A 12,683-nucleotide genomic window follows, 5' to 3' on the forward strand; every position below is an offset into this window, starting at 1 on the left:
AAATCAGAATTTTTTATGCTAATAATAACCATAGTTCAATCACCGGATAATGCCTTTAAATTTGGCAGTTTAACTGTCAAATTTAAGGGCGTTATCCAGTTCATTTGTTGTTATGAAAAAGAATCCACAATAGCTGCTTATCAATTTTTTTCTTTCTCCTTTTACCATTATTGAAATATCATATTAACAAAATAATGCCATACCATACAGTGAGAAACCGTGAAACGTCAGTTCGGAGGATGACGTCTGTATGCTACATAAGTTAAGGAACACATTAAATTTTTCTATAAAATCTAAAATAATGCATATTTCTTTCTAATAATTTGACTGAAGGTGTAAGATATTGATAAAAAAATTTTTTAAAAAAGCACAGTAAACAAAAATAATACCTAAAAAAAAAATTCACATTTTTACAAATTTTAACTGCTGCAAAAGTTCAGGCACAAACAATATTCCTTCATAGAAAAATAAAACACAAAATTTTAATCACTGATTTGATAACCCCTTTTTTTTATTTACTTCGTTCGGTTCTAGTCGATTCAGTATTGCTCCCCTATACCAGTGTTTCCCAAAGTGTGGTAAGCGTACCTCAGTGGGAACGGGAACAGTTCAGCGTGGGTATGCGTTCTTGTGCAAAATATCTTGCAAAAAAACGAAAATTTCAAAATAGGTTATTTAAAAACAAAGCTAGCCATGAAAATTTATGACTACGTATTTTTCTATTGGCTATTTCTTTCAGAGTTAACAGTTAATAATTAGTAGCGTCAACAGCCAGTTGTGACTTTTAATTTTTGTCCATTTTTTATAGTAAAAAATACATTTATTTTTCTATTAGTGGTACACAGCGTTAGGAAAAATTTAGAAAGGGTACACAAAAGTCATAAGTTTGGGAAACATTGCCCAATACGACAAATAATATAATACTCTGAACATTTTCTATGGGTTTCTCTGCATATACGTCGCTTTGATTTCTGAAATAGACATTTTCAAATTTTAACTTTTTAAATTCAGAAATATGTTTCATGCGTGCATTGCAAATGAAATTTAAAAGTAACCTCAAGGATTCATAATGACAGCTGAAAATACAACGAGCTTCTAACTTGATGTGATTTGTTAGCACTTTTATTAAACATTATGTTCATACTTTTTTCATTATTTTGTACTAATTAAGGTTAAAATAAGTAAAAAATATTATAAATAGTACATTAATAATTTATGGTTATGAAATACAGCATGAAACATCGGTGTCTTTCTTCTGCGTTAAAAATAAAATCTTCCAAACAAGGCTCACTTCCAAACAATGATTTTTTAAATTTGCACTTATTTGCCGTTATTCAGATTTAAGAAAAACAGTCATTCATCATTTAAATTTGTTTAATTTATAAATTCAATCATTGATAAGTTTTTAAATCTGAATGGGAAAAAAATTCAAACTATTTTTCTGATATTTTTAGTAACTACTAGCCAGTTTTTTATAATTTAAAGATACCAAAATATATTTTTGCTTGTAATTGAGCGTCAAAAAATATATATGTATATAAAAGGGAGATCAATGTCCCATCTGTGACAAAGTGATAAAATCTGATTTTATCTACTTTAGTGTATGAACTTTTGGACAAGAAAAATTGAGATTTTATTTATTTATTTTTTTTTTAATGTTATTTTTCAGCAGCTTTTTTTCTTCATTGATTCTTTGCCCCTTACACTTGCAATAAAATAACTTTAGTAGCACACTGTAGGCCTTGGCCCTCTATGGGCTGTCGCGCCACTGAGTTTAGTTTTAGTTTAGTAGCACACTGTATAGTAATTCTGTCACCAAGTTACTAATTAATGCTAATAAGGTTAGAATACTAATTGAATAAAATATTCACTCTTTCATTTAAAGTTTTCAAGGGTAAAAATATTATTTTATAAAAAATTTTAACAAGTTAAGTTTAACTAGAAAAAGTTTAAGATATCAGGGTGAGGGGATAATAATCTGCAGCTATATATATATATATATATATATATATATATATATATACTGAGTGGCCAAATTATTATGACCACCCCTTCAGTACGTTGTTGGGCCACTTTTTGAGCGTATTACTGCCTTAATTCGTCTGGGAATGGATTCTATGAGATGTTGGTAGGTGGTAGAAGGTATGCCAGACCATGCTCGCTGAACTGCACTTGCCAATTCCTGCAAATTTGATGGTACTAGATCCATCTGTCTGAGCGCCCGTTCAATTTCATCCCACAAATTCTCAATTGGATTGACATCTCGGGATTGTGCTGGCCAACGAAGCAAGTTAAATTCTCCGTCATGCTCTTCGAACCATCTGAGGACAATGCCAGCTTTATGACAAGGAGCGTTGTCCTGCTGGAAGTATCCATCCCCGCCAGAGTACACCATTGACATAAACGAATGTACTTGTTCTGCGATGATACTTAAATACCCTTGGGCATTAAAGCGTTGTGGTACAGGAATTAAAGGACCCATACAATGCCAAGAGAACATTCTCCATACCATAACGCTGCCACCACCAGCTTGAAGTGTCGTGGCAATGCAGTTGGAATCCATGCTTTCGTTCTGTTTTCTCCATATTCTCATCCTGCCATCTGCGCGATGCATTTGAAATTGTGATTCATCGGACCACATGACTCTCTTCCAGTCATCTACTATCTAATGTTTGTGCTCCTTTGCAAATTGGAGACGTCTGCGCTTATTTAAAGCAGACAGTAGAGGCTTACGAACAGGTCTTCTGCTTCCATACCCTATATGGCGCAATGTGCGTCGAACAGTCCGTTCAGAGACGTTCACAGTTGCTCCTTGATTAAGATAACTTGCAATTTGTCGCACTGTTGCTCTCCTGTCGCGCTGTACAACCCTGGCCAGCCTTCTCTCTGATCGAGCATTCAGTACCCTGTGACGACCACAAGTCTGACGTTGAGACCCGGTTTTTTGCTTGATTGTCCATTCTTTGTACACATTAACAACTGCTGCTCTAGAACACATCACAAGTGCAGCCGTTTTGCTGATACTCGTTCCGACACATCTCGCACCCACAATCATTCCACGTTGAAATTCAGTTAAATCACTTTTCTTTCCCATATCTGAGCAAGCAACACAGTATAACTGATTATTCACTTGTCCAGCATTCCCGTGTTACAGTTACCTTGCCCTCTAGCGGCAGCGCTGTGACGCAATAACTCATTTGCATAAAACTCTGAGGTGGTCATAATAATTTGGCCACTCAGTGTATGTATATATATATATATATATATATATATATATATATATATATATATATATAACGTCATTGCTGAGTGGAAGGATAAAAGCAGGTCTTAGGCGCAGGGAAAGAGGGTGCAAATTTTATTTATTATTTCAATTGATACATCAAGAATAAAAAAAAAAAATTTAATTACAATCATAATCTATTATTTTAGTTAATTTATATGAGTGCTTTTTCATTAATCAATAAAAATTAAAGAAATAAAAGTTTTATGAGTTAAACTTAAAGAAACGTAGCTGAAACGTATCACAAAGGATACGAAGGTGAAGAAAGTTAACTAGTCCAAGAAGACATCAAAGATGAAAGTTGATAAATAAAAGAAATTAGTTTCTTCCTTATGGTGTATCATATTTCTCTTTGAAGGAGGCGGGGTGCATTGACGAAACAATCAAAAGCACCATGGGGAGAGGCATATTCTAAAAGTCACTTGTAAAGGAAAGGAATGGGATTCCAAATCGAAAACTTTTTTATGTCTATCAGCAATCCGTAGCAATTTTTCATTTTAATCCAAGGGGGGTGCAGCTCAGCACTTTAATAGTATTCATAGCCTTAACGTAGACATGACATGCATGAGTTGCAGAAGAATTTGACTGATAAATTTCCAACTGTCCATTTGAATGAGATATTCCATATTTTTGATGCACCCTCTTCCGAAGTTGATTGATTTAATTTCAAATGACCAGTATAATGAGATATTACACATCTTTGATGTACCCCCTACCCTACGGCTTTATCCTGCCGGCTTATAACGTCATTGCCGAGTGGAAAGATAAAATCAGGTCTTAGGAAGGGGAAAGAGGGTACAAAATTTATTTATTAATTGGGTGAGAACAGCTATAAAAGTGGACACGAAATCGTTGTGCTCCTCAATAAAAGTTAGGGAAAATCTTGCTAAGTAAATCCGCAAAATGTTTAATTTTAGGGAATAAGGGAAAAATTAGTAATTGTTATTGGTCTGTTAAAAAGGAACCAGGAAAAAAGTCTTTCCCACGAATTAGTTACAGGAATAATAGCCAGAATAATAATTAATGCATACTTGAACTAAAAATAGATCAAAAGACAGGATGTGAATTTTAAAGAGTGTGAAAGAGAGTTTCGATTTAAATAATAAATTAAGAAAAGGATTTACATAAAAGGAATAACATAAAGAGCTTACATCCACTCGGCAACGACGTTATATATATATATATATATATATATATATATATATATATATATATATATATATATATATATATATATATATATATATATATATATATATATATATATATATATATATATATATACCGAAGATCCAATACATTATGACCACCCTGCTAATAACATGTAGGACCACCTTTAGACCTCAAAACTGCCAGCATCCGCCGTGGCATTGATTCCACAAGGTACTGACAGGTAGTCTGAGGTATGTGGTACCAAGCGCTCACCAACTGGTCCTGCAATTCCCTCACATTGCGAGGGGGTAGCGTGGCAGCACGAATTTGGTTTTCCAAGTAGGACCACAAATGCTCTATTGGATTAAGGTCAGGTGAATTTGGGGGCCTAGACATGACTTGAAAGTCACTGGAATGCTCCTCGACGATTCGACCCTTATGACATGGTGCATTATCCTCTTGGTTAAACACCATCCACCGCAGGAAAAACTGTTGCCATGAACGGGTGAACCTGTCTGCGACTATGTTCAAGTAGCTTATAGACGTCAGGGATTGTTCTATGAGGATTATGGGTCCTAATGTGCCCCATGAAAACATTGTTCCTGGGCAAAGAAACCATGAAAACCTGGGCGAGCCCATTGTCATAGATGGAGGGTGGTCATAATGTAATGGCTCTTCGGTGTATATATATATATATAGTCTATTTAATCGTAATAAAAAAATTCTGCACTTCCCAATAAGTCTTAACACATATCCGTTGCATAACTGACGAAGATTCGTCTTCTCACAGTCAATCAACAATTTGCATGTTGCAATAAATTATTATTCAAAATTCTAGATATTATAAAAAATTCTTGTGTTCATAGAAATACAAACTTAGGAAAACGATCTTTCCCACCAAAGACTCAATAAAAAAGTCCGATTAGAATATCTTGAAAATTTAAAAAGTGTCTAGCAATTTTCTAAGTAGTTTTTGTACTTTTTAAAAGAAAGCTATAAATGATAAGGGGTTTTCCATAAAGCACATATTTTATGATATAACAAAATTTAATAACAAATGATGCCTTGCAATAATCGTTCATAGACCAAAATGTGATGGTATAAGGAGAAAAAAAAAATGTCTATGGGGAATAATCCCCACAATACTGGTAGCATTTTAAAACTATCTTGTTGTTTAAAAAGCACAAAAGAAAATTTGTGAAAAACCCCTTATCATTCAGAGCTTTCTTTAAAAAATACAAAAACTTCTGAGAAAATTGCTGGAACTAAAACTTTTTTAATTTTAAAGATATCCAAATCGGATTTTTTCGATTAGTTACTTAACAAGATTCACAACAAAATGATGGGAAAATGTTACATTTTTAATGTGCCTGTGCATTTTCTAAGAACTACTACTTTAAAAACCCTTATCTTGAGCAGTTTGAAACAACTTTTTTTTTTCGAATTTTAAAATAATAATTTTGTTTTCAATTAAAAGTTGCTCCAGAAATTTTATTTAATTTTTTTTTAAATTATAGAAGAAGAAAAACACAAAACGAAAAAAATTAGGGATCTTTTTTTATAAAAAAAAATTTTATATCTTCATAAAATATTTGAGCTAAGTATACGAGATTTCATGCAATCATTGCAAATAAAGACCTAAGTATTCGAAACAAGTTACAAGCTTATTGCAATTTTTTTTTGACATAGGGTGTTCAAAAATAATAGTTTTTGTTCGCATAGCCAATCCCTTGAAGCTTTATAATTGATTGTTAGGTATGAGAAATCGTATAAACACCTCCAATGTAATAATATAATTCTCTTAATATTTCTTGAGAAATTTAAAATAATGCCAAATACTGAAAGTGTCTCTTCTATTATTGTAAGGAAGAAGCTAATAACATTTAGTTATAGCTAATATAATTAATTAATTTTAAGAATTTAATCAAAGAAATAAGCGTAGATTAAAGTAAATACCCTTACTTTTTTTATTAAAATATAGAAAAATGGTCAAATGTATCGTTAGGAATCTTTAAAGAGGTAAAAACATGATGATAACATCCTAACTTCGTAAAACGGATTAAAGTAAATTAGACTATTTTATGGTTAACGAGAGATAATTAAATTTCATTAATTATAAAGATAAAAATTTTATATATATTTTGTATCAGCTTTTTAACGTGATTAGGATGAAGGGGCAAACATTATAATTGATGAAAGTTTAGAACTTATAAACATTTATTGGAAATATTGACTTATTGAATTATCTAATTACATCATAAAAATTAATATAAAAATAGGAAAGGGAAACTTCAAACGACTATTATTTAATAATCAGATTTTTACACACTAAATTGCAATCTTAACAATTCTTCACGTTGCTCTTAAATCATACTTGCCTTATTTATTTATGACTTAATTAATAACCGACTTCTAAATTAAGTCCTTAAAATAGACTAATTAATCACTGATAATAATTAATCAAGTCAAGAAATCGAAAATAAAAACATAATCCCACTTAATGTTAAAAATATTTGAAAATATAAGGAAAAATAAATCCCATTTCTTGAGAATTAATAATTTAAAAGAAAATTGTAGAGGGTATACAATCTTTTAATTTTAAGAAATGCTTGAACACTTTATCATCAAAATTGAAAGTATATAAAAAAAAAATTCTTCCAATGTTGAGGAAGGAAAAATCAGGCCCAAATATTGTTTTTGTAATAATAACAGTAACCGCTATCTACTTCTAATTCAATCTATTTGAATTAACTTTCAATTATAAAGAATAATTAAAAAATTAGATTTAAAAATAAATGTTTTCTTATAATCTTTAGATTCAATCCCATAAAAAAAACATAGATCATTTATAAAAATAAAAAAAAAAGAGAATTAAATTTAGAATTATATTTCGACTTCACTTATAATATACAACTTACATCTATTTGAGCTTTACTAAATAACTAGAAAAGTACCAAGCATATCTAACTCTTTTTGAAACAGGGCATAAGTAGAAATTTAAATCCCATCATGAAAGAAATAGTTAAAACAAAAATTAAAAAAATTACAGAAAATGTTTAGAAACTTAATTTAAAACGCATTCCTTTTTACATTTTTTTATCAGATTATTAGATATCAATTTACTAGTTTTATAAAACGTTTCTTTTATCGCCTATAATTTTTTCAATTATAACTCCTTACAAATATTCCGATGGGATTTGAAAAGGATTATTATTATTATTTAATAAATAATAATTCCACGTTAAATAATAGCATTCACCATTTAAATAATATTAATAAAAAATAATACATTTAAATTGATTGATTTCGCTTCTCGTTTTATATTAATTTTCTTATAATTTTAAACTAAAATGTACATTGTACAATGAAATTTTGAATTTAATTTGATACAAAATTTTCTTTGGAAAAAAAAAGCGAGAAATAAAATATGGAGAAATTTTTTAGTATTCGCAGACAATTGACAGATATCATCAATTGGGTATAATATGAAAAAAACACAACTACTTCCACTTCGAAAATTTTACTAGGAATAACATTAACCTTTTAGTTTAATTAATAAACTGAGTTTTAAATATGTTTACTAAATTCATAAACTTAGATAAAACAACAAAATAATTTATTTCAAAAAGAATTAGACTAATACAATTGCAACCTGGCGAGTAGCGACTTGTAACAACATGCTTCGCTTAATGTTTATTTGTTGCTAGAAATCAGGTTCGCAGAAAATGCTGTTTACAAGTTAAATTTAGTAGGAATAACACGACCTGTGACGTAGGTTATAGTATACCCAATTTTGCGCAATATTATAACTGTCAAATACAAATTACCTATCGATTCAACAACTAGAATGAATGTTTAAAATTTGTTTGATGGTCGTAAACACAATTTCTATAAATAACAAAGAAGAAAGAAAAAAGGAAACGAAAGAATAGTTTTACACTCGCATGTGAAAAGGCTAACAAATTAGAAGTTTAACATGGATACGAATATTTTTAATATCTTTTTGCAGCATTACATTAAGATAAAAGCCCGGGCACGTGATTAAATTCAATAGCCAAATTTATCTCTAAGCAGAATTTTCTAACTGAAAAAATTCTTTGTTCCTTATGAATACTTTAAAAAGACAAGCAATTTATAATAAAATTTCAATCTGTTTTTTTTTTTTCCATTTCATCTTTTATAAAATAAATTTCTAAAACAAAACTAGTTATATTATAGTGTTAAACATTTTATAATAGTGTTAAATTTTAGAAATCAAATCTCTTCATACTTATTACTTTTCTTAAAACTAAACAGTGCGCAAAATAAAAAGGATATCAAGCTGAATAACTTTTGTTCTAATAATCGGATTATCACGAAGTGCCGAGCATAACAGTTTAAAAGGTTAATCTGAAATATGCTAATAAATTCGTGCAGCCTATTCATAAAATTACAAAATCAGATAAATAATAAAAGAAAAAAATTACTTTTTCTATATAGACTCTTTTTTGGGGGGGCGGGGGATTTTTGGCCTTTGAAATATGAGGCATTACCATAATCTAAATATGGTTTCAATAGTTTACTATTATTATTAAAATACTAAGATGTTGGATCAAAAATCTATATCTTCCGATTGTTCAAATCAATTATTTTAAGATTTGCATTTGTATTTGTAGAAAATTGGATGTTCTATAAACTAACAAAAATCAGGAATATCAGGACAAAAAGCTAAAAATTAGGGCAAATATATGTTATTTGGAAAACGGCTAACTCTGTAAAACTTCCATGTTTCAAATATTATTTTTTTCTCCTCCCTGCATTTTGAAAGATCTGTCTACTTATACAGGTTTCGTAGTGAGAATGTGCCATAAGGAAAAAATCCGATTTTTTGTAACAGTATATTGTACATATACTAGACTTCTTTTATAAAAAGGCAAACATAATCTACTACACTACTTAAATGTAATAAGGCAAATTTTGTCCCAAAAAAAATAATAAAATATGCTATTTATTTCAGTATTATTTTGTTTAGAACAAAAGTTTCAACAATTTTCAGTATAATTTTATCCATACTGAATATGTAATAGTTTCAGATCAATACATAGAAAATTAAAAAACAAATGCATTAAAAAAAAATAATCGGTATCAATTAGTTGATAATACCTCATACCGATACATAATTAAAACTTGTAACTGAGTTCAAGATTATCTAGATGGATTCAAATTCAAAAAAAGGTTTCAATAAACTGAAAATAAAAGCACATTGAATATGCCACTAAACATTTTTGTACAAAAGTAATTTATTTTAGTGGATGAACCCTCGATAAATTGTACGACATGATTACTGTATTGTTGATTTGAATCGATCATTTCTAAAATCACATGAAAGAGGTATATCAATAATTTGTGAAACTGCAAATATGTCAGTCATATAAAATTTGTAACTGTATTTGCTTAAAATAGTAAATAATCATAACTTCAGAATTCAGCACTATCAAATTTAATAGCATAAAATAGTATGTTTTTTTCACAGAATGGTTAAATTCCCAAAAAGGTTTAAAATGAATCATCTGAACTATGTATATAAATAGATTGGCGGTTTCTACTTACATTATTAATTAAAATAAATAAAAAGATGTCATCACTTAAAGCAGTGTTTCCCAAAGTGAGGTTCCCGTACCCCCAGTGGTACGGGAACAGTTCAGCGGGGGTACGCGTTCTTATGCGAAATATTTTGCAACAAACGAAAATTTCAAAAAATTTTATTTATTAACAAAGCTAGCCATGAAAATTTACGATTACGTATTTTTCTATTGGCTATTATTTGCATAGTTAACAGTTAATAATTAGTGATGTCAACAGCTAGTTGTGATTTTTAACTTTCGTGCAATTTTTTTATCACAGCAAAAACAATACCATCCTTCTCACTGATGCAAATAAACTTATTAACAAAACATTGTACTAAAAAGGAAAAATAAACATATTTTTAAAAAAATACGCTCATTTTTTTTAATAGTGGTACACAGCGTTACAAAAAATTTAGAAAGGGTACACAGAAGTTATAAGTTTGGGAAACACTGACTTAAAGAAATATAAACTTTAAAACAACACTGCAAGTAATTTTTCAATGCTATTAAACTACTAAAGAGCCACAAATATGATTCAACTGAGTCGCATGTGGCTCACGAACCACAATTTGTAAACTCCTGCCTTGTAAAACAATGAGCGTCTTGCTCATTGTTTTACACCTGCTTAAATCCTTCTCGCTTCCGTGAAAATGACGGGGTGAGGTTTCGCCCTCATTTCTCGCTCCCATGATATTTCCGGGCTGGAGTGTTCAATAGTAACGCGCCAATAAGAATAAAACTAATTCATTTCTTCTGCTCTAAAAACATTTTATTTCTCATTTTACACACCAGATGGTAGTACCACGATATTTTTAAGGTAATTGTAGATAGTTTATTTTAAACTAGATGTCAGCACTAATCAAGTAGCACTAATAAAAAAAATAGGCACCTTTATAACCGTTTTCTTGAAAATTAACCGATCGTTAAGGGGTCAATTTCTCCTTTTTAAAAACTAAGACTCTAAAAGAAACCAAGCAGTCTTGGAACAAAGTGTAGCAACATGCTAACTTTCGTAGAATTTCAAAGAGAGAAAAAAACATGCTTTTCTTACTAGAATTTTTTTTTATCTATATTATTTATTAACTTAATTATTATTGTATTATTTTTTAAAAATTATTAGATAAAATCTACATTATTTTTTGACATAGCACGCACTTCCTGGCTGATTTAGTTTCCAAATAGGAAAAGGAGAGAGACAATCTAAAAACACATCCCACTTTTATTAAATAAAAAATTTAATAAATTGAAATTGCCTATGTCTACTAGTCTGAGTTGATAGCACAAAACTTGCATACAAATTTGTCTTACAAAGAAATAAGGATTAATACTTTAGTGTAAATGAATGTCATGAACATTCATTTGATATACCTATGAATGCTCGTTACATTTACATTTATTACTGTTTACCTCCATTCTTCATTATATTACATTTATTTACAGCACCCTTCTTTAGAAAATGAACTGAAAGTGTACTCTCTTCCAAAGAACTAACAAGCATTTCAATGCACTACCTACACTAATTAGCAGACTCTGACTGGACTACAACAATTCAATTCCCAACGTTTTTGGTTTGGCTTAAAAGTGGGGAAATTTTAGGTCATCACCCTTTTGCACTAGATTATGTGGATGAAACAGGGCCGTTTGATATGCTGCATCAGTTATGGTGAATCAGCATAACGTTCTTTAAATTTTTGACTACAAGGAAAAATAGTTACCACAGGTAACTCTCAAAAGGCGACAATTAAATTACACTAGCAAGATCAATATAAACTTTTATCTTTAAATCAAAAAATCATTTAAAATCCATGTTCAAAAAGAAAATTCTAACATAACGGTAAATTTAAATTAAGTTTCAATACTGCGCTAGAAAATTAAACATTTTGTGGGTAAAAAAAAAACATTTTCTTTTTTTAATAAAATTTGTTAATGTTAAAAAAAAAAAATTTATCTAATTTAAATCTTTTATGTTGAGCCGTGATGGCTCAGGGGATAGAGCATTCACCTTCCAATAAGTTGAGCCAGGTTCGAATCCCAGCGATGGCTGATGGATAGGAATTTCGTACCCGTATTGCACATACCAGTGTAGACGGATCACGGGTTATAGTTTCCTTGCCGTCAGGTTACTAACCGTGGGAGGTTTTCCTCTCCATGTAACCCGAATGCGGGTTAGTTCCATCAAAATCTTCCACAAAGACAAATTGTTCCAAATATCTAAGAGTTCCCTCGTCTTTTGGATTGAGCTCAAAATAACTACACTACAGAGTTCAACAGTAATAGTCCCAAACCCAAAACAAAATCTAATTTTTCATGTTAACATCTGTACCAGATTTTTAGCTAAAACTCCGGTTTCCGAATTTTTTAAACAAATTTGAAATCCCCCCCCCCGATTTTTCCAGACCCACCCTAGAGGCCCACAAACTCTAGTGCAGGGGTGGCCAACCTACGGCTCTTTGAAAGATTATTTGTGGCTCTCCATAAATGTTCCAGAGTTCCCTTTTCATTTTTGTGCTATTATATTTCAAAAAATTATTATCGCTCCGTATGTGTTTTAAAATGTCTTCTAAATTACTGAGAACAAATATGAAAGACTAAGTGCAACTTCGTTCAATTCAAGGTGAGTTTTCCATTTCCAATGTAATAAT

Source organism: Parasteatoda tepidariorum, chromosome 1 (genome assembly GCF_982258835.1).
Source record: "Parasteatoda tepidariorum strain Cologne lab strain chromosome 1, Ptep-v5.0, whole genome shotgun sequence".
NCBI lineage: Eukaryota > Metazoa > Arthropoda > Arachnida > Araneae > Theridiidae > Parasteatoda > Parasteatoda tepidariorum.